General features: G+C 49.7%; 1 protein-coding gene across 4 annotated transcripts in view; it reads left to right on the top strand.

Moving 5' to 3' along the window:
* BICRAL (BICRA like chromatin remodeling complex associated protein) overlaps positions 1–18,430 on the top strand; it is a 744,270-nt gene that overhangs the window by 611,956 nt on the left and 113,884 nt on the right. The window lies entirely within an intron of this gene.

Here is an 18,430-nt window from a genome sequence, read left to right as displayed (position 1 = left end):
AGCGATTAACAATATTGCCTGACCTCAAATAACTGTCTTGAACGCCTCCCACAGAGACACAGAAGAGGACACAGACCCCTCATTCTCAGCAAAATACTGATCCAGGGACTTAATCAATTTAGCACGAGTTTTGGGGTTGCGAAGGTACCAGGGATTGATCGGGGTAACTCGTCCCTCGACACCCATACTAGTGCCGATTTGGAGCCATAGTGGGGAGTGATCTGATATACCCCGGGCCAAATGCCTGATTTCCCTGACAGAGGAAGCCTGTGCCGCCGGCATCAAGAGATAGTCAAGTCTAGAGAGACTACTGTGGGCCCCGGAATGGATGGTGCATTTAACCTGTCCCGGATGCATCAATCTCCAACAATCTACCAAACCCAGTGTCTCCAAAAACCCACTTAACCAAGACTGTGACCTAGGGAGGTCTCTAGGGGGGTAGCGATCTACACCACCAGAGACTACCGAATTGAAGTCTCCGCCAAGTAACAGGATACCATCCGAAAGCCCCAATACCACACGCCCAAGATAAGCAAAAGTCGAGGTCTGTAGACCGGGCGGGACATATACAGAAATCAACGAGATAGTCCTCCCCTCCCACCTCCCTGTGAGAGCGGCGTAGCGCCCCCTTTCATCAAGGATCACGTCATCTATTTCCAGGGGGAGAGAGTTTTTGACAAGGATGCCTGCGCCCCTAGAGCCAGTAGTGAACCCAGAGTGTGCAGGTGAGACAATATCCTCGCCGATTCATAGCGTGACAAGTGTTTCCAATCAAGTGCATTTCCTGCAACAACACAACATCAGGGGAGAGGCGTCTCAGCAGTGGAAACACTACTCCCCGCTTTATCCTGTCCCCAACCCATTTACATTCCAACACAGTAGTCTCAACGTACAACCCCATCTCAGAAATGAACGCAGAAACCACCCCATTGCGAACACCGTACCCAGATCCGAAAATAGAACAATACGTTGCCTTGAGAAAAAACAAAACATACCCAAACTCCCCCCTCCACCCCAAACATATACCCGTTACAGTACCCCCCACCCTGCACCCCTGCGATAGACTCAAAAGCCACCCCAACTTGCAGTGTGCCCGTCGCCCTAACATTAAACTAGTCTACAAAAAGAAACCCAGAGGAGGAAAGAGTCCCACTCCCCCCACCACCCTCAGCTATGTCACCATGAATCGCTTAAGTATGATAGACGTCAAACCAGCTGTAAAGTATGATAATTGTTCGGAAATCAGGAACCACATTGTCATTGTCATTCTTGCTCCGGCACGCCACCCTCCGCTCCACCCGAGTGTTCCGCTTGATCGCTTCGCATTGGTAAAGAATCCAGCCAGTCACTCACATTCTCAGGGCGATCAAAGAAAAACGTCCGGTCCTCGTATTCGACACGGAGCCTGGTTGGAAATAGCATCGCGTATTTCAAATCCATGTCTCTCAATCGTCGCTTCACCCCCTGAAACCCCATCCTCTGCCTCTGAACAAACTGGGTAAAGTCTGGGTAGAAGCTCACCGTTGCGTTTTCAAACTTCACGGGGCCGCCTGTCCTTGACGTCTGCAGGATAGCCTCTCTGTCTCTAAAGTTGAAGAGTCTGGCGATAATCGGCCTCAGAGAGGCACCCGGCTTCGCCTTCCCACCTGGTACACGGTGCGTGCGTTCCACAGCAAAGAATTTACTTAAGCCTTTGGGGGCGAGGTGATTTAGGATGATAGGATGAGGTCCTCAACAAGGAGATCTGTAGCAGGATTTCCGATTTTTCAGGAACCCCAATAATACGTACATTATTGCGTCTGGCCCTATTTTCAAAATCGTCCAGTCGACGAGCCATGAGATCGTTGGAGGATCGCAGATTGCCGACCTCCACCTGTAAGTCGGAAACGTCGGTCGTGAGGCTGGAGGTCTTCGGATCTAAGGATTTGACCTTGTCATTAGTCTTTGATAAGTCAGCTCTAATCAAGTTGACGTCAATGGCCACAGTGTCGAGCTTAAGGGCGAGAGCCTCATATTGCTGGCCAATGGAAGTCTTAATACCAGCAATGGCGCCCATGACATCCTGTAGAGTCAGATCGATCGACGCAGCAGGGTCTTCCCCCGCCTTATCTAGGTTCTTCGTGATGACACCGGGGGACCCCTTGGGATGGGTGTATCGATCCACGACATTCGTTTGAACGATTCCCCCCGAAGGGGTGTCTTGGTTTTCCGCTTCTCGTTGTCGGGCCTGCCTGCCATGTTGGGCAATGTGCCCCCGGGGGGGCCTGTGAGACCTGGTGAGAATGGCCCTTCACGGTCGTCCCACCGGAGTCCTCAAAAGTAGGCGCCAGCAGCTCACCACACCGTCTTTCGCGACCGTTGGCACACAGTGGAGTCACAGAGTTCTGCCAGACCTCTGGCAACCAGATCGATCTAGAGGTGGGATATGGCCAAAGGCCCAGAAACGAATCCGAAAGTTAACTCCAAGGCAATGAGCAGAGCCCCGCTGGCCGTTGTTGTTCAACTTCTGCCTGGGCGCCTCAACGACTCAAGCCCCAGGCGTCGCCACGGGGTGGGCCTCAAAAGTTCAGGGTGTCGTAGTTGCGGTTCCCAAAGTCCAAATCAATTTTTTAAAGCAGCTAATATATCAGCTAAGTTTCATCTCCAATAACCCGTCTTCATAGTCAGGATGCCGATCAGGATATATGTGGAAGGCGGCGAGGGTCTCGGGAGCCCTGTGCTCACGCGGCCATCTTGGATGCACGCGAAGCTCCTCCCCCCTGTTGTTGTGTTCTTAAGTTAGCACCCTCTGTCTATCTTTCTTTTCTCCCCTCTCCCCTCCCTGACCCCTCCTTTACACTACGTCACCAGCTGGAATGTTGACAACTGGAAGTTCCATTCTAACAGTTGAGCACCCGGCCAACCGTCATTGGTGTCACTCTTGGCTCACATACGCACCACTCCTGTTTACGATGTGTTGTCCTTAAACTTAAATAAAGCCTTACCTTAACTATCTCTGCTTCCGGAGTTATATCTTAACAAATTTGGCGACGAGGTAGCTGGACAACACACCGGAGAACCCACCAAGAAAAGAAAAGCAAGGAGGCAGAACGAGGAAAAGAAATTACGAAAAATCGTCACCTTAACGCAGGCAAGTGTAAATCAAGGATTAGCAATCAATGGGAGCTTGAGAAGAAGAATGGATGAGGAAAGAATTAAACAAAACTGGTGAAGATAATAAGGATTTAAAATGAAAATGAACAGGAGGGTGTAATGTTTGAAAAAAATACAAAGAAGGAATAAGTGTGGAAAGCCAAAAATAAAGCAAGGGGTGAGGTATAACCGAAAACACCGCTGTAAGCTCATGTGACAGTTGCGAGTAAAAGAAATAAATACATAAAAATCAGCAACCCTCATAAGGAACAGCGATTCAGTTTTAAAGTGAAAGATGCGGAGTGTCATATGGGAACTGTGCGTGTCGCAGGAATAATTTTCAGAAAAAAAATAGTGGCTTAAAAAGGAAATAACCGGGAAAGTTGTGTGGAGATATTGCTTCAGCGCGAGACGTATGAAGGTGACGGGCGTCACTGGAAAACCCATCAGGATTTTGGCGCGGAGAGGCACAACAGAGTGACGTAAGACGCATCGGTGCCATATTGAAGTGAGAGAGTTGCTAGTCTAGCCTTTCTACGCAATCTAAGCGTGCGCCAGGATGACAATCAGCAAATTGGACTGGCAGAGGAGGAAAATAAAACTGAAATCAAACAGATGGCTATCGGAAGGCAAAGAGAACCTGTCGGCGCGACATAGTGTAAAAAATAGAGCGGATTTACAACAGGTGAGAAATATATGGAGTAGTACACGATGTGTCACAAAAATAAATAAATATTTTTTTTAAAAAAGTAAGCGAAGTATCATATAAGAAGAACCACAGTAAAAAAAAATGTTGCCTGGGTTACATAAAAAAAAAGAATTACGTGAAAATAAATATGGCATCAGGTAACATTTACAATTTGCAGCCACCTGAAGCGTTTTTAAAAGGAACAGGAACACCAATAATTAAGTGGGAGGAATGGAAGGAGTACTTTTGTAATTACATAACAACATTTGATAAGGATGACGAACCACTTAAACCAGAGGAGAAAAAAAAATACTGTTACATTGTTTGGGTGAAGGTGGTTTGGAAGTATACAATAATATTACAAAGAAGTTAAGAGAAGGAGAAGGAAGAAATATCTTCAGTGAGGCAATAGAAGACTTGGATAATTATTATAAGCCCACTGTGTGTGTTGCAGTGCACAGATACACATTTTATAGAAGGACGCAAAGTAAGGAGGAAAATATATAGGACTATGTATCAGCATTAAAAAATGTAGCAATAGCATGGAAATTTGGAAATATGCATGATGATCTCATTAGGGATCAGATAGTGATGTGTGCCGCAAACCCAAACATACAGGATGCTCTATGGGCAAAGGGCGAGAAACCACTTTAACAAGTTATTGAGATCGTTAAGAAAGCAGAATTGACTGGGCGATGCGCTAAGGAGGTCGTCAGTGAAACTAAAAACAAAACGGATGACGCAAGCGTAGTGGCAAAAATTAGTGGAAAGAGAAACAAGGTAGCAGACTATAAGTACAAAGAAAGGGAAGAACAAAAGGACAAAGGGAAAATGAAAAATACAGAACAAACAAAATGTTACCACTGTGATAGCAACAAGCATTTAGCTAGCGACTGGAAATGTCCGGCAAGGAATAACAAATGTACAAAATGTGGCCTAATAGGGCATTTTCAGAAAGCCTGCAAAAGGAAACAATGGGAGAAATTTAAATATGTAGAGGATGAAGAAGAGGATGAACAGGAATCGTCTGATGACTCGGATTACAACCTATGTGTATTAAACGTGACGGAAGAAAGTGCAGGAGAGGAAACAGGGAAGGTTAGTAAGCAAAAACCCAAGTGCATAGTGGAAATAGGTGGTGTGAACATAGAAATAGTGGCAGACTCCGGGTCACCCTGCACCATAATCAACAAGGATGTGTGGAGAGAAATATTCAAGAGGAAACTTGGAGGGCACATGGAAAAACCAGATATAACCCTGAAAACGTTCACAGGCGAAACAATTGAACTAATGGGTTTTAGGGAACTACATTTTGGATTCAAGGAAAGAGGAACAAGCAGTAAGTTATATGTAGCTGCAACGGGCCCATCAGTGCTTGGATGGGAAGACTAGGGTAAACTTGGAATCACCCTTAACCCCAACAGAACTGAACCTGTACTTGTATTACAACAGGACAAGGTCAAAACACAGGTAAATCACAAACCACCTCTACAACCGTTAAATGGCTCAAACATGCAGTGGAAGAGTGTAAAAATCGATATAATAGGACCCATACCATATAATAAGGAACAAGTGAACATTTTGGTCCTAGTGGATAATTTCTCGAAGTGGGTAGAAATAAAGATTAGCAGGAGGATGGATGCAATCGACATGGTCAATTTCATGGACAGTATATTCACGAGAGAGGTTATACCAATAACAATAGCTAGTAATAGCGCAAGGCAATTCAAGTCAGACATTTGTAAAAAATTCATGGAGCGAAACAGAATTTCCCACAAAACAACATCTATTTATCGAACATCTTGCAAGGGTGCCGTGGAACAAGTTAAAAGGGTAATAAAAAAAGACCATTCAACAAGCCAACAAAAATGGACAAGGTTGGAGGAAGGAAGTCAACAAAATGATATGGGAATACAGAATAACACCGGAAGAGAATACTCTGGCAAGCCCATTCGTAATGATGAGAGGAAGACCTCCTATTTCCAAGAACAACATCGGGTGGTCCAAGGAGGCAAAGAGAACAGAATGGTCGGCTGAATCAGTCAGTGGAACAATTCAAATAGCACAAAGTCGGTATAAGGAGGATTGCGACAGCAAACATGAGTTAAAAGAAACAAAAATAAAGGAAGGAGACAGAGTGAGAGGGAAAAATAATGGACAACTGGGGAAGAGACAGAATAGGTTCACAGATCCCCTAATAGTAAAAAAAAGTATTTAATAACTCTGCACTCGTTAGTGATGGAAAGATCTGGCATGCCTCATCAAGTTCTGTTTGCAAACAAAAGGATGTGATTCCTAAGAAAACAAATATGGATAAACGTGCGGAGAAGGAGGAAAATGTCAGGAAACTGAGCATCTATGGATGGTTGTGTAAAGGAAGTGAGTATTCTGGAGGTGAAGGAGATATCATATCCAGGCCTACAAGTAGCAAGGTTAGCGGAGAAGGAACTGGCCTTGAACTCAAAGAAACCATTGAAGAATACAGAGACGTAAACTCTTCTGACTTTGTGATGACACCTGGTGCTAATGTCTGCACCACTACTTGTGAAATACAGGATGGCGAGGAAGCTTTGAGTGAGAATATTGACATCGCCACTACAGAAGCTGGTAGCCTTGTAATCTCGGAAGATAGTCAAGTGGCGAAAGAGGACAATGTGTTGGAGAAAGCCTTCACGGAAGATGAAGCATGCACCAGCTAATGCAGACACATGTAGGAAGAAACCTAACAAGTACAAGGCCTTTTTGTGCGACTAGTTACCCTGTGAGTTTTCTTTCTGTGCTTACTTTGGTCGTTTCTCCTTTAGGGAAGGAGATGTGTTGTGTTCTTAAGTTAGCACCCTTTGTCTATCTTTCTTTTCTCCCCTCTCCCCTCCCTGACCCCTCCTTTACACTATGTCACCAGCTGGAATGTTGACAGCTGGAAGTTCTATTCTAACAGTTGAGCACCCGGCCAACTGTCATTGGTGTCACTCTTGGCTCACACACGCACCACTCCTGTTTACGGTGTGTTGTCCTTAAACTTAAATGAAGCCTTACCTTAACTATCTCTGCTTCCGGAGTTATATCTTAACATATGTGTTATCTGGGGGGCGTGGCTTGGGCGCCGATGGCGATGGTCGCCTGAGAGCTCGGCTCCGGGACTGAGCCCGGAATTATCCTGTAAATCGGAGGCTGCGGGGCACCCCAGACCCCGCATTCTGCTGAGCGGACCGACGGAGACCTGCCGGGGCCCCTGGTGGGGCTCGGACGAGGGTTGATCCGGAGTGAAACCGAAGTTTGCGGAGTTGCGGAGTGCGACCCAACATGGCGCCCGGACTTCTTTGTCCCCCTGGTCGGACCCACTGATTCGGAGGAGCGTCGCGAGTAGCGACTGGCGCCCGGCTTTGCCATCCCCGGCTGCTCTGTGCACTAGATATCAATTTGATCGGACTTTTTACAACGAGTCTGCACTCGGTTGGGTGACTGGGCGGATGCCCACGGTATAGGGGACCCCGGGAGCGGACGCCCTGTGATCCAGGCGGTGGCCCTACTCACGACACCGCACCTAGCTACATTCTCCTGGCCAGTCCACTTCCATGGGAGGCGCGACACTTTGGCGCCACAAATCATCCGGTGGAGTTGGTGACCCTCACCCCGGGTCTCTAGCGGCTGAGCGGGCCTGCCCGACTCGGCGGCGGCTGTCTCCGCCCCCTCATCGGTGCCCTCGGACGCCGTGGCGGTGGCGTGAGCCGAAGCGGAGAAGTCTCCACGGGCCCTGGAGAAGGAGGTCTCCCATACTTGATTTGAAGACCAGTAACCGGGAGGGTCGTGGTCGGCATCTGCACCCGGAGACGCCTACTCCGGGACCTTCACGGAGTGCCCCCGGTGACATGGGGAAACCTAGAGGAGCCAAGGGGACTACCCCGACTGCCTCGGACTCGGAAGCCCAGGACAAAGAGGAACATGGGGACTCAAAGAGTTCTGGTGGCGCACCGATGCAACAACAGTTCGACCGCGTCCTGGAGGCGATAGCGACCACGAGATCGGCCCTCCAACAGGACATTGCCCAGGTGGCGACGAGCCTAGGCCTCCTCAGAGCGGACCATGGTAAACTGTCGGACCGGGTCAAGGAAGTGGAGAGCTCGGTGAAAACCTTGGAGCCGGCGCAGCGAACCTTGGCTGCAACGATGAAGGATGCCTTATCCCGAATTGCGACCCTGGAGCAGAGGGCGGAGGATGCGGAAGGCCGCAACAGAAGGAACAACATCCGTGTAGTGGGCCTCCCGGAAAAGATCGAGGATGGCGACATGGTGACATACTTGGAGATCTGGCTCCGTGACACGGTGGCCCCGGAGGGGCTATCCTCCTTCTACACTCTGGAGCGTGCCCACAGAGTCCCGGCGCGGCCACCGCAACAGGGGCGCGCCCCGAGACCGGTGGTGGCGCGGTTATTGCACTTTCGGGACAGGGACTTAATCCTTAATGCCAACAGACATAAAGGTCCATTCAAAGTGGCGAACAGTCAGGTGAACATCTTCCCGGATTACACCTACGAGACTCAACGCAAGCGGTTCTCCTTCCTGGCGGTCAAGCGCGAGCTCAGGAGCGAGGGCATCCAGTACTCGCTCCTCTATCCTGCGAGGCTCCGCATCATTGTCGATGACAAAACTCAGTTCTTCGACACCCCGGAGGATGTCTGTGCCTGGCTTGAGCTTTACAGGGCAGGGAAAGATGGCTCCGGCTCCTCGTCCCAACAGGCTGATGAGCCGGAACAGAGACGGCGATCCAGGAGGATCAGGAATCGCCGCGGCCGCACAGGAGGGCCCTCAACTGCAGAGACGTCGTCGGAACGGAGGGGAGTGTTGGAAGTCTTGTCGGAGTTGTCTGGTGCACGGGACGAAGCCATTGAGGAGGAAGGCAACCCGGGTGATGAGGAGGCACCATCGGAATCGGAGGACTCAGTGACTGATAGTGCCCATACACCGGTGATCACACCGAAGTCGGTGGAGGACCTTTTGGATGGACAAGGGTAACGGGGTGTGCTGCCTTATTTTGGGTGGGGGCTCGGCAGGGGGGAGGCGGTTGCCGTCCATTGATGCTGACAAAGGGGGAGGGAGGGGTGGGGTGCCCCTGTTTCTGCCCCGAGGGGTGTTTGGTACTGTTTAGGGCTTGTTTTAGTCCTGGTGGCCTGAGCGTCGAGGGCCCACTGCCTCCGCCCGGCCCGCACCTGGCCCTTAAGGCCTTCCTACGGTGGCGACCGTAGGAGTAGTAGGGGTTGTTGGGTTGATAGAAGGCGAGGTTTGGATGGGATCTGGATGGCGCAGTTTGGGTCCTGTTCTGGGGTGGGTGGGTGGGAGTTCGGTTTGTTCTTGGGTTGTTTGGTTTTGGTTGGGGAAAATGGCCGCCATCAGTGCTGGGATGGATGATGTCTTTTCTTTGTGGGAGCCCGGACGGGGAGACTGTGCGAGAACAATATGGGACAATGGCTGATGTTGCTAACTTGAAATGTGTTACTTGGAACGTAAGGGGGCTTCATACTATGTCCAGGCGCCACAAAGTCCACGCTTATTTAGTGCGTAGGGGAGTGCAAATGGCGCTGCTGCAGGAAACTCATCTGACCAAGGCGGAAGGGGCGGCGCTACAGCGTAGATGGAGGGGACAGGTCTTTTCCACGTCGTACTCCGCGTATGCCAGAGGGGCGCTAATATGGATCAGAGCAGGGGTCCCCTTCCAGGTCACGAGAACAGAGATAGATCCAGAGGGGCGTTACGTGGCCATCTCGGGCACTCTAGGAGGGAGGGACTTGAACGTTTGCTGTGTGTACGCTCCTAATGTGGACCAGACTGCCTTCCTTTCCAGGTTATCGGGCTCGTTGGCCCACTTCTTCTCCGGGCCCCTTCTGCTTGGGGGAGACTTCAACTCCGTAGTGGACGTGGATATTGACCGCTCCCATCCCCCACTTCCCGATTCTCCGGTTCGTCGCACGGCTAAGGGTCGTCAGGATTGGCAGACCCGATGGGGTTTGACGGACATCTGGAGGGCGCATCACCCCGCATCTAGGGATTATTCATACTTCTCGGGCCTGCATGAGTTGCATGTCCGACTGGATGGCTTTCTTGGGTCGCCCGAACTGGTTTCGGCAGCGATCCGATCTGAGTACTTGTCCAGAACCATTTCAGACCATAACCCACTCCTGCTGGACCTTCGCTGGTTCCCCGGGGCGCCGGCGGTCCCCACCTGGAAGCTGCGACCCGAGATTCTTGAGGACAGTGTTTTCAGAGCGGACCTGGGAGACAAGATATTGGAATATTTTGCGTCCAACGGCGGCACCGCGGTACACGAGCGTTAGAATGGGACGCTTTTAAGGTAGTGGTGAGGGGTTACTGTATTTCTAAGAAAGTGGGCATGAGGCGCGTTATTCTGGCTGACTTAGATGCAGCGGACCAGCAACTCCGCGAGCTTGAAATTCGCCGCCCTGGACACCCGGAATTGCAGGTTCGAACGGCGGAGGCGAGGGAAAAGGTAGCGGCAGAGGTCGAACGGCTTCGCTGTTTTGATTATAAAGCCTATACGGTCCGATCCATCGCAGAGGGGGACAGATCGAGCGCGCTGCTGGCATGGTTGGCCAACCCTACGCGCCAGTCCCAATTGACGACAAGTATGCGTAAGGCAAACGGCACCCAGGTACACACTCAACCGGAGATTCTTAGCTGCTTCCGGCACTATTATGAACGTTTGTACCGCAGTCGCTCCGCACGAGACCCTGCCCGGCTCGATAATTATCTACGTCCACTGGAGCTCCGCGCAGTGGAGCAAGAAGTGGCGAAGGCCCTGGGGTCCGACATTGCACTGGGGGAGATCCGCGGTGCCATTAAACGGATGGCGAGAAACAAGACCCCGGGCCTGGATGGCCTACCCGTGGAGTTTTATGCAGCTTACGCTGATCTCCTGGCCCCTCGATTGTTGGTGGTCTACAGGGAGGCGAAGAGACTGGGGCGACTCCCGAGCTCGATGTGTGAGGCGCTGGTGGTTCCTCTCCTCAAACCGGGACGAGACTCGTCCGACCCGGGGTCTTACCGTCCCCTATCGATGTTGACGGTGGACTATAAAATACTGAGCAGCATCTTGGCCTCGAGGCTGCTGGGACACATGAGTTCCCTAGTGCATGACGACCAAGCTGGTTTCATCCCACGGCGAAACACGACTATGACTATTCGCAGGCTGTTCCGTTTGCTGGGGGAGCCATTTGTAGATGCCCCGTCCCCGGTCGTCTTGTCGGTGGACCAGAGAAGGCTTTTGATAGCCTCGAGTGGGACTACCTCTGCACGGTGCTGCGGAGATTCGGCCTCGGGGAGGGCTTTGTCAGGTGGACCGCGGTTCTCTATGCCTCTGCATCAGCCAGGGTCCGGGCGGGTCCACTGATTTCCTCCCAGTATCCGGTAGAACGAGGCACGCGGCAAGGGTGTTCATTGTCCCCACTTCTCTTTGCGCTGGCGGTGGAGCCACTCGCGCTGCACCTTCGATCGGGAGCCCACTATACGGGCTTGTGGACGCCTGCGGGCCCGCATTATGTTTCGCTGTATGCGGACGACCTGTTGCTCTTCCTAGAGGACCCGCTCGACGCTTTACGTGGAGCGGCGGTGGCGCTCACAGAGTTTGGGGAGGTCTCGGGCCTCTGAGTAAACTGGTCCAAGACCTGTCTCTTTCCGGTACGCAAAGGTGCTCCCGCCCCTACCCTACATAGGGAGATTAGATGGGAACCCGACTGCTTTAAGTACCTTGGGGTGTTCGTCTATCACGACCAACCCGACCTCCTGGATGGGAACATTGCCCGCAGCATTCGAGCACTCCGAGGCTGCATGGACTTTTGGGCCACGCTGCCGCTTTCGGTGGCGGGACGGATCGCCCTGCTTAAAATGGTGGCGCTTCCCCGGCTATTATATTACTTTCGGACTCTACCGATCTGGGTCCCACCGGCCACGTTTCGACTGTTACGCTCTATGGTGGTCGGATTCCTCTGGGGGTCGGGCCGCCGGCGGGTGGCCCTCAAAACCTTGATGAGGCCGAAGGACGAGGGGGGGCTCGCGGTGCCGAACTTTGAAAAGTATTATCTAGCGGCGCAGCTCCAGACCCTCACCCAGGAGATCGCCAGGGAATTCCGGGGCCCGGAAGATAGGAGGGGAACGGGCATGGCCAGGCATGTTCTCTCCTTTGTAGCGCTGCGACAACGTTTGGCCCTGCGGGATTTGTCGATGGAGGAGCGGACTGTCCGCCTGTGTTGGAATCGGGCTCACGCCCGAGGCCAACTGAGAACACCATATGCGCCTGAAATACCGTTGGGGATGCTGACGGCCCTCCCCCATGGAAGGGATTGGTCACGTTTGGCGGCCTGGGAGGATGCCGGCTTACAGCTGGTTGGAGATCTGTACGAGGACGGAGTGCTCTTGTCCTTCCAGGATCTTATCGACCGCTTCGAGGTCCCCCGTGGTGATTTTCTGCTGCACTCGGCCATGTTCCGAGCAATCCAGGCACACTGGAAGAGCGGGCAGGAGGAACCCCCCTTATCTCAGGTGTGCCAGTACGTGATGATGTCTGCGGGCACGGTGAAGGCGGTCACTTGCCTTTACGGCAGGTTGATTAACGAAGGGTTGGCTCCCCTCACCACTCTGAGAAACCGCTGGGAGGAGGACATTGGCAGGGAGATCCCGGAGACGACCTGGGCCCAGTTGGTGAGACGAGCCTGGAAGGGCACACGTAACGCCCGTTTCCAGCTGGTCCACTATTACGTGCTCCATAGAGCGTACCTGACCCCAGTGAAAATTAGGCGGTATTTTGCCATGAATTCGGCGGAATGCCCTAGGTGCCCAGCTCAGGAAGCGGACCTCCTACATATGTTATGGGCCTGTCTGGGATTGTCATCTTACTGGCAGGAAGTAGGGAAGACCCTGGAGGAGGTGACGGGGAGATCCTTATCATTTGATGCGGCGGTGGGGCTCCTACACTGGTTCCCCCATACCCCCAGGAATAAAATTTCTAGTAAATTTATCGACCTAGGGCTCCTCCTTGCTAAACGAGAGGTGACCAGGAACTGGAAGGCACGAGTTGGTCCGACAGGCAGCAGATGGCACAGTGAGCTTTTGAAGTGGGCGGCGGGGGAGAGCGCGCTGAGATATCAACTGGCTTGGAGGCAGCGTAATGAGAAGGCGCAGGAGGCCGCGTTGGAGTGGGAAATGTTGGTGCAGGCCCTCAGGGATTATTGTGCCCCCAGCGACTCTGAAGGTGAAGAAGCGACTCGCCCCGAGTCCCGGTAAACATTTGCACTGTTAGTCCTATTGTTGTCCCCGTGGGTCCCATGGCAGATCCTGTGACGGTGGCTCCCAGGCGCTAGTGGCGGGGTTGGGTGGGGTTTCTTTTGGTTAGTAGTATTTTGAGGGTGGGGGTTTCTTTTGGGTTTATAGGCTTGTTTGGAAAAGCAGATGACGGACAGTGGATCATCCGGACCAGCACAAGCGTCCTGCTGAGCCCCCATTGCATATCGCCGCCCGACCCCAGGGTTGTGGGCCGGTTGGCTGTGTACGAAACTTACGGTGGGGGGCCAGAGGGTTTTACTATGTTGATATTGCTTGTGATACAATGCTGGTCGATATTGTAACGATTTACTAATTCCTGCAATAAAAATATATTTAAAAAAAAAAAAAAAAACATATGTGTTATCTTTTTCTAATTTCTAATTCTCCACCTCCTCCTCCTCCTTTACAAGGGTATTATATACATTGAAGAGTTCAGATCGTTCTGATTATATATATTCCCTAGTTCCCTTATTATCCTTGGTGGATGGTGGGGGCCTTGCGCACACTGATAAAGCTGTGTGGCGGTACACACAGCCTGCCCAGATAATGCCCATGACCCCGATCTGTTCCCCACCAGTCAAATTGAGTTCACGCCAGTCTACCCTATTTGCTCCCCTTCTGTTGGGAAAAAGCTTCTAATACATTCCAATGGTCATACTCGCTCCGGTAGTATGGATGATCAGTTAACAATACTCATCCAATCTTCTCTAGTGTTAAGCCTTGGCTTGTGTGACAGTTTTAGAGTAGCTTACGTTTTTTAGTGAGAACTTGATGCATAGGTATTGGAGCTCTTTAAATGAGCACCAGTTACGTTACACTAGGACACGTTCATGTTTTTGTTACACACATGGAAATTAAGTGATTGGCCCAGAACCACAGGATGTTGAGCCAAGGCAGAGACTCCAAACTGGTTTCCCAGCTCCAAAGTCAGTAGCTCTGGCTATAATGCCAAAATCTCCTTGTGCCTGAAAAAATGCATGTGTTCTTGTGTAATGTAACTGATGCTCGTGTAAGCTCTCCAAACTTTCAGATTAAGTCACCCTATATAAAAACAAATGAGAGGCACAGAAGAGTGTACAGCTTTGCATGTCCACCGAGAAGAGAGGTGCGCTGGAGCTGGAAATGAGTACTGAACTTGAACTATGAAATGTGTGGCACACCACTCACCCCCTTTCTCCCATTAGTATAAGCACAGGGCCATAAACATCTCTAGATGCCCTTCAAAGATCCAGGCTTTGGAAACGTCTGCTGGGCTAGCAACAAACCAGTCAAGTCTTACCCTTATCCTTTCTCATCCTCATTATCTTTCAGACCAATAGGACTGACGTTCCCTATCCTGTAACGCATGTGGAGGCCAGTCCTACCGTGAGAGACAAGATAGGACAGGTTAAGATAGACAAAAGATGAGCGCATGAGGTGTGGATGGAAATAAATAAAAATAAGGAAGAACAAGACGGGATAGCAGCTTTGTATGTATTACAAAGAAGGGTAAAGAGAAATGGAGAAGGAGCAAATTATCGACAAGAAGAACAGAAAGGGAAACAAGAAGCTAGGGAAAGAGCCTGAGTTGTAACATATTGTATTTAGCTATGTACGTATCTGTCAACAAGAACAATAAACCCCTTACTCCTACATACTGCATGATTTGCTATCAGTTAGTTTCTTCAATTATTTTACCTATGGAGAAAGATGACCAATTTACCCCTCACATAGGCAACCACTGTTTGCCTGTTGGCTAGCTATTCATTGTGGCAGGGTTTCTCATCATCAGCATACTCCTATGCGTGCAGCAATGCTTTTCACTGTATTAGGAGTCATGTAAAATGGAAACCTAATGTGTGTTTCTGTATCTATCCCTAAAACGTGTTATGTTCAGTCTTCAGTGTCAGAGTGTTGCTGTCGATTCACTAAGTCTCAGGACCACCAAACTAAAAATGTGTCAAAGGGACTATTATCATTCTTTATTTATAAAGACCCAAGGTGAGGGATTAAAACCAGAGTTACTTATGAGCAACAAACATGTTTCATTGCCAGAGAATTTTGTGGTAATTTCATCAGGGCAACAGGACCACTGTATCACCCATTAGTTCATCACACATGTACAGGGAGAAATAAAGGGGAAAGGTGTAAAGAGGATCAGAATAATGTATGTAGTGATAACGTTATAAGGGTTAAGGAAGATGGGGGTATAGAGACAAGGGAAAAGAAAAGAATCAAAGACAAAGCAACAGAGAAATGAGAAGAAAGAGAAGCAAAGAGTGGAGAGAGGCATGGAGAAAGTGAAAGCAAAAAGTGGTAAGAGAGATTAGTGAAAAAGAAGGGGTGGAGGAACACAGTGGAGAGAAATATAAAAAGGGGTAAAATACAAAAAAGGAAAAGGAAACATTTAAACCTAGGGGCATAATGAATAGATACAACATGTATCTGACTATAAAATGATTAGAAGAGGAGGACTGAGAAAGAAGAGTCATTAAATGATTGTGTTCGCTACGCGCCCTTAGATATGCCCCTGGCTCCCCCTCTGTTCAACAGTTCAGTGGGTTGAGTACCTGCACTTATTTTTCCCCATTCTGGATTCAGCCTCAAAAACACTGTGAAGTCTAAATTGAGAAAAAGTCAGGAGGAGAATCAATTGAACATGCTGATCAGGACAAAAGCCTACCTTTTGAGTATCAAAGTTGAGCTTGATAAAGGTTATCAGCGGTGGAAGAAGGGCCAGGACCGGTGTAAGAAGTTGGCATGTCACACATCTCGTATCAGCCCTTGACTTGTCTGAGCCACCCTTTGCCACAGTCTGTCTTTCCTGGATGTGCACATTTAACAGACTGCCTCTTAGCAGGGACACAAATTGTTAGGTGGTACATCAACATGTTAATGTGCTATGTATTTGTCAACTTGCTAAATGTATATACCCTTGTAGAGTCACTCAACATTCCCTCGCAAAATGAGCAATTCTCCAATTGAGAATATTCAATAAAATCTTATTATGGTGCTACCTTCTGAGTCCTGTCCTTTTTTTAAACTTGTTGTGCAGGCACCACTAGAGTAAACAAATCATGTCATGATGATCTGTATCTACATTGCAAAACTGTCTAAAGACTATTTAATGGAGCTATATTTGTGAAATACTGTTTTCGCTCTCATTGTAAACAAGGGTTTGGAGTGGTAATTGCCAGAGATTTATATACTCAAGTGCAGCACTGGCATGCTTGGTGCACAAAGCCGCCTTGCCTGAAGGGCACAAAGATCTTGCACTGCAGCACACAGAGGAGATAAATTAGAGGGGACATTGGTCATGACTTGGCCCAAGTCTTCCTTCTGGCTTCGGTCTGGGTTCGGTTAGTTTGGTATCCGAGTTGTTGAGCATGGCCATCGGACCTTCAATCAGACTGCCCCTTTGGCAGGATCTTCTGATGCAGCAGAAGGGTCAGGGTTCTCCACCCGAACCTGTCAACACTTCGCCTTCATGCATGGAGATTGAGCAGCAACAGTTGTCCACTTTTGACGTTCTGCCCGAAGTCTGCAGTGGTATCTTGGCAACCAAGTGTCTCTCTAACAAGACTGTGTACTCCTGCTGCTGGGGCATATTTGTGGCATGGTGTGCAGGGAAACAGGTTGACCCTCTTTTTGCTCCCCTCTTTCAGGTCCTTCTCTTTATCCTTTCTCTTGCCCAGCAGGGCTCTGCTTTGGGCACCTTAAAGGACCATCTATATGTCATCTCAGCCTTTCTGCGGTTGAGAGATCAGCCATCCTTGTTCAAATCTCCTGTGGTGAATAGGCTTTTTAAATGTTTGCAACACGTGTTTCCACCTTTGACCTTCATCAAGCCTCAGTGGGACCTCAGTCTCATCCTTGATTTCAGATGTGCACTCCCTTTGAGCTAGTGAGCCACAACTATCTTCTCAGGCTCCATACCATCAAGACGGCCTTCCTAGTGGCAATAACATCTACCCGGAGGGTCAGTGTGCTTTCGGCTTTATCATCCATGTGTCCATAACTGAACATCTACCCAGACAAGCTGGTTCTTTGCACTCCAGCTTCCTTTCTGATGAAAGTTGAACTCCTTTTCATGTAGGCTAGTCCATCACCCTGCCTACCTTTTAGACTCCGCCACATCCCTCTAAGCAAGAGGAGCGACTTTACCGACTGGACCTAAAAAGAGCGCTGTCATTCTACCTTGACTGCACAAAAGAATTCCGGTGGACAACCATCTCTTCGTAGGGTAAGTCAGAGCGAAGAAGGGAAAGGCTGTGCAGAACCGGACCATCTCCTAATGGATCGTGCTCTGCATTAAGATCTGCTACACATTGGCCAAGAAACAACCCCCTGAGGGTGTGCATCCTCATTCCTCCAGAGCTAAGGCTGTGACCACTGCATTAGTATTTGGAGTTCTGGTCCTGGATGTCTGCCAGGCAGCAACTCAGGCTTCTGTACACACGCTCACAAAGCATTACTGCCTGGACAGTCTGCTCCATTAGGACGAGCACTTTGCTTGTACGTTCCTGCAGGACTTTCTAGAGTGAAATAGTTTTGAAGACCCACCTCCGGGGCGGTATTGCTTGGGTATCTATTCTAAGGTAAGGAATCTGCGACTAGAAGTCTCTATCAGATGAACAAGTTAATTACCTTTGGTAATGCCTTATTTGGTAGAGACTCTATCTAGCTGCAGATTCCTTACCTAACCACCCATCCGTCCCACTTTTTGAATGAATTTCTAGGGATAGGACTTTCTCCTTTCAGTACCTTAATTTTCCACACCAATCGTCAGTGTTCTTCATGGCTCTGCGCTACTTGTGTGGAAAGTGGCAAAGAAAAATGATGTCAGCGCACTGGGATGGTGCCTATATAGGCACTGTGGACATTACTTATGGCGCTGAGGACGTCACATGAAACCGATTGACGCTACCTACTCCTGTGCAGGGGTACTACTCACTGAAAAGTTCCAGATCCGGTCTGATGCCTGGGGATATTTCTAAGGTAAGGAATCTGCAGCTAGATAAAGTCTCTACCAGATAAGGCATTACCGAAGGTAAGTAACTTGTTCTTCATGAACGCTGCTAAAATAAATAATGCTCAGTGTCGGAACTCAGGGATAGGCAATGTTAGGCCTTACAGGTGGCAGGGGGGCTGCACCCTGGAGCCACTGAAAAAGAGCCACCACTGGTAATGATAGGCATTAATTACAGGGTCGCCTGCCCTTTTGTATTTGCCCTTATATTTCTGTTGGTCCCTGATTTGTCTTATTCCCTTGTCCCTCATTTTGCTTACCTAAAAAGGACCC

Source organism: Lissotriton vulgaris, chromosome 6 (genome assembly GCF_964263255.1).
Source record: "Lissotriton vulgaris chromosome 6, aLisVul1.2, whole genome shotgun sequence".
In the NCBI taxonomy this organism is placed as follows: Eukaryota; Metazoa; Chordata; class Amphibia; order Caudata; family Salamandridae; genus Lissotriton; species Lissotriton vulgaris.
Note: the sequence above shows the minus strand (reverse complement) of the source record. Positions and strands in the feature narration are given on the sequence as shown.